The following is a 5,409-nucleotide window of genomic DNA, read 5'->3' as shown; positions in this document are numbered from 1 at the left end:
TGTGCTAATGATGGATTAATTAGGCTTAATAAATTCGTCTCGTGTAGTAATGACGGATTATGTAATTTGTTTTTTTATTAGTATCCGAACACCCCATACGACACCCTCATGTGACACCTCCTAAATTTTAGTCACGGGATCCAACATCCCCTAAATGAATCACATGAAGAAAAGTTGAAGATCCTAAATGACAGCTTTATGAGTTTATGAACTCAGATGAGAATGCGTGAAAAGTTTAAGGATCAATGAGCCATGATGCACTGTTAGTGTGTCAAATACTCACATAATACTTCTTTATCCAAAACATCGTTCACTTACTTATTATCATCCTCTTTTATTACCTTTTTTTTCAGTTTCAGCGCTCCCAGTAATTACTGATACGTACCTTAATCAGCAGTTGTCGAAATAAAATGCTGAATCAGCAAGAAAATGTTACCTTAATCAGCAGTTATCAAAATAAATGCTGAAACCGAGACGGTCGAGGGGATGACGTCTGGTTTAGGTTGGCTAAACCACAGTGGTCCCACAATGTACACCACTCATCTGGTCTTCTATGTTGTCTCTTTTTCATCCACCTTTAAGCTCAGACGTTGGAGTCATAAGAAACAAGGTTGCCTGCAAATGATGGAACATTCTTTTTCTCAGAATAGTTAATGTGGGTTCAGAAAGCACAAAGACAGAGAGCATGACATGGTCACATGGCTCGCTTTACATTTATTTACCAGTCTGCCGTTGCACGTACCGTTAAAAATTTTGCACCACAGGCCAGGTCGAAGGCTGTCAGACCTCCTACTTATACACCCGTCCAAAGCTTTTCGGGACAAGCAGCAAACAGTATATATGGCCTCGAATTCCAATTGGATATAGTGGCATCCCTCTCTGTGTCTAGATAGGGAAAAAAAAAATGGCAAAGCTCCGCTCAAAAGTGCCACCCACCCTAGCGCTAATCTTTGCCTTGGTGCAGCTATGCCTCTTCCTGCACACAGGTGCGGACGGAGGCGTGTCTCTACGATCCCAGCAAGAGGCCCTCCTCCAGTGGAAGTCCACTCTGCGGGGCTCACCAGCGCTGGACTCATGGCGGCTGGGAACCAGCCCGTGCAGCAGCAACTGGACGGGCGTTGTGTGTGGGGTCATGCACCAGGGGCGACATGCTTCTCCGGTGGTGACCAACATCTCCTTGCCAAAAGCCAGCGTCGATGGCCGCCTCGGTGAGCTCAATTTCTCAGCAGTCCCGTTCCTCACACACATCGACCTCAGCTTCAACAGCCTTCATGGAGAAATCCCGGCAGTCATCGCCTCCTTGCTACCAGTGCTCTCCTACCTTGATCTTAGCTACAACTGGCTCCATGGACAAATTCCATCGGAGCTGGGCAACATGAGACATCTTCGCAATTTGATACTTGATTACAACAACCTCACAGGTCCTATCCCTGCATCCCTTGGCAACCTGACAACTCTGGTTGTTCTTTCACTGGAGCAAAATATGGTCACTGGACCGATTCCGGAGGATCTTGGAAAGCTCACCGATCTAGAAGGTTTGTGGCTATGTAGCAACTTGTTAAGGCGGCCTAATACCTGAAAGCCTTGGCAACTTGACCAAACTCGAGGAACTAATGCTTACAGCAACAAAGCTATCAGGGGCCATATAACCATCTTCTCTAACCTCTTGATTTATTTTATCTGAGCTCGACCACAATAACTGTGAATTCATAGGAAACTCAGAATTTCTTATTTCGCTCGATCAAATCACTTGATGTGAATCCCAAACATTAGGATCTACGACAGAATACTCTATCTCCCATATAGCTCACAGCTTCCCCAGATTAGGTTGCTATCAACGGTTGCTAGCAGAACCATTGCGCTATTTCTAGATGAGCAACCTACAGGCTATATACATTGATCGCAAACCAGTCCATCCCAGGTATAGTCTTGGCTATCTCAAAACCACCTTTCAGGTTCAGTTCCAGCTACTTTCAGGAACCTTACAGGCATGAGAAGGCTTGATCTCTTCAGTAACATGTTGTCAGGTCCATTGCCTCAAGAGTTCGCTTATCTTACAAACTTAACTTGGTTAAGTCTTGCCAACAACTCTTTCACAGGGGCATTGCCCTCTGATGTCTGCAAAGGGGGGAATCTCATAGTGTTCCATGTTGCTGCAAACATGTTCACTGGGCCTATTCCTAGAAGCCTGGAAACATGCACAAGCCTGATGAGTGTTCTCCTCCAATCCAATCAAATAACAGGTGATATATCCAACTTTGGGCCTTACCCACACCTTTTTTATGCAAACTTTGCAAGAAATAACATCCGTGGACACTTGTCGAAATCCTGGGCATCAAGCATCAATTTAACCTTTTTTCTGTGGAAGAAAACATGATAACTGGAAGCTTGCCACCAGAATTCTTGAACCTAGTAAAATTGGAGGTACTTCTTCTCAGCACAAACAACCTAACAGGCGAAATACCACCAGAATTAAGCAAACTACCGAATCTGTATCAACTCAGCTTATCAAGTAACCAGTTCTCAGGAAATATACCGCCTGAATTTGGTCAGATGAGTGAACTGAGATATCTTGATTTATCTGTGAATAAGTTGAGCGGGTCAATTCCACAAGAGCTTGAGAGTTGCACTAAGCTAGAATCCTTGATGGTTAACCATAACAACTTGAGTGGAGATTTGCCAACGACCATTGGTAGTATGGTAAACCTGCAAGTTGTGTTGGATGTCAGCAACAATAAACTCACTGGTGAGCTACCCACACAGCTGGGGAACTTGATGATGCTGGAGGTCTTGAATATTTCCCACAATGAATTTAGTGGATTCATACCTTCCTCCTTTGGCAGCATGGCAAGTCTATCAACACTTGATGTGTCTTACAACGACTTGGAAGGGCCCCTTCCATCAGGACGACTATTTCACAATGCTTCAATAATATGGTTCCTCCACAACAAAGGTCTATGTGGTACCCTCTCTGGCCTGCCAACATGCTCTTCAAGTTCAATAATAAAATATCACAAAGCAAGAGTACACAGCTTGGTGCTATTGATTTCTATCACTGTGTGCGTTGTTATCGTCCTTGCATTTTTTGCTGTAGTTATGATTCTTCAAAAAATGAAAAGACCACCAGTGGTTATGATTACAAATACAAGAGATGTTCTCTCAGTGTGGAATTTCGACGGGAAGCTAGTGTTTGAGGATATCACTGGAGCAACAGAAAATTTCAGTGATAGGTACATCATTGGTTCAGGGGGTTATGGCACTGTCTACAAAGCACAGCTTCAAGGGGAGCGATTGGTTGCAGTGAAAAAGCTTCACCAAACTGAAGAAGAGATTAGTGATGAAAAGAGATTCCTTAGTGAAATTGAAGTCCTGACAACAATTCGGCATAGAAGCATCGTAAAACTATATGGGTATTGCTCTCATCCAAGGTACAAATTTCTAGTATATGATTACATTGATAGAGGAAACCTTCATGGTATCTTAGAAAATGAGGAACTTGCAAAGGAGTTAGACTGGCAGAAGCGAGTTACCATGGCACGAGATGTTGCTCAAGCTATCTACTACTTGCACCATGAATGCAACCCACCAATTATCCATCGTGATATAAAAAGTAATAACATCTTGCTAGATGCAGCTCTCAAGGCTTATGTTTCAGATTTCAGAATCGCAAGGATTCTAAAAGCCGATTCGTCTAATTGGAGTGAATTAGCTGGAACATATGGTTATATAGCCCCAGGTACATATTCATTTGCTTCTTGCACAAAAAACAAATTCTTGTTTCAACATGCAAATTACAATGGTATTGCAATTTATTCGCTACCACACATTGGGTAATATTAACTCTAGGGATTTACTTTAATGCAGAGCTTTCATACACATCAGTAGTGACGACAAAATGTGATGTCTACAGCTTTGGCGTGGTTGCCCTGGAGATTGTGATGGGGAGATACCCAAGGGAGCTGCAGACCTTTGCTTCCATCGGAGAGCATCATGAGCTTGCAGTGGAGGACATGCTGGACCAGCGCCCATCATCACCAACAACGGTGGAGCAGGAAGAAATTGCTCAGCTTGTTGAAGTGGCATTTTCATGCCTGAAAACTTCACCTCGGTCAAGACCAGAAATGCAGGAAGTCTATATGAAACTGAGTCACCACTACCCATCGTATGCTTCTGCAACACCTTCTCATGCAGTTACACTAGAAGTAGTGGATGAAGTGTAAGGTCATTTCTGTTAGTCCCAAGCATTAAACCCACAGCATTCACAGGAGCTAATAAGAGTTGCACTGGAATCGTGATTTAGAGCTTTATCGTAATAAAAGAAACAAATATCAATATTGAATAATGTCGAACAAAGAAGCAGTGTGCGCCGACTTGATGAGTTGATGTAACAAATTATAAAATCAAGAGAATAATATCATTATTATTGCCTTTTTTTTACAGCTGCCTCAGTTTTGTTTCTTTCTTTCGGAAGTTAGACATGCATGTTTTTTAGGAAATGTGGACATGGTTGTTTTGCTTCTGTAGAAAGTATGACTGCATATAATTGCTGTCAATATAGGTGGAGCTGAGAGAGATGACAAACTAATAAACAATAATAAAAAAATATTTTTGCACTCGTGTGCCATGTAGTTATATCGAATAAATTAGAACAAAGGCAAGTATTTAAATGTCATAAGTGAAGGGGGTACCTCTCAAGGAAGAGTAAACAATATTTGTGCTCCAAAATTCAGCATACATCAGATTATCAATAGAATAAAAGACCAACCTGGTCAATTAAAAAAGCAGAAAAATTAGTGCTAAATAATGAGCGATCAGATACCTCAAAAATCCATACCACTACTAAAGAACTATGCACGTCTACGTCGACTAGGTACCCGAGTTGGCCTAGGCAAGCGAATTATGCAATCTTCATGGCTTTGTAACCTCTTCTTGACTTTCTAACAATCAAGTCCTCTAAAGATATCCTTCTCAATGTAGCACCTCCCTTGATTGTGCCTATGGCTCTTCCCTGATTGAAACTCATAATTGCAAAATACATCTTCAAATCTAAGTAGAGGAAAAAAACCGAATCATCACCACATTGCTCCAAATCTCCAATCAAGGCATTTAGCAGTTCTGTACAGTACAGAACATGAACAATTGATGAAAATTTGAATCTGGTATTGAACCAATTTTGACCTCCAGTTTTTGCCTTGTTGCCGAGAGGTACACCATGATCTCGGGCCGCCGCTGTTGCTCTTCGTCCATCCCTGGCCGCCGGCGCCTGCAGCAGCGCTCCTCCAACTCCGCTCCCTACCGCCGCTCGCTCCTCTCCTTGCTCCATGGCCACATGAGGCAAGTTGCAGTCACCATCTTGCACATCCACGAGAGCCTGCCGCCAGGCGCAGGTCGCCGTCATCTTGCGCCGGC

At 42.9% G+C, this 5,409-nt stretch overlaps 1 pseudogene; it reads left to right on the top strand.

Moving 5' to 3' along the window:
* The first annotated feature begins 1,014 nt into the window (after positions 1–1,014).
* On the top strand, positions 1,015–4,400 carry LOC136532073 (MDIS1-interacting receptor like kinase 2-like; annotated as a pseudogene).
* Positions 4,401–5,409: the final 1,009 nt, after the last annotated feature.

Source organism: Miscanthus floridulus, unplaced genomic scaffold (genome assembly GCF_019320115.1).
Source record: "Miscanthus floridulus cultivar M001 unplaced genomic scaffold, ASM1932011v1 fs_520_1_2, whole genome shotgun sequence".
Lineage (NCBI taxonomy): Eukaryota > Viridiplantae > Streptophyta > Magnoliopsida > Poales > Poaceae > Miscanthus > Miscanthus floridulus.
This window is presented reverse-complemented; position numbering and strand designations above follow the sequence as displayed.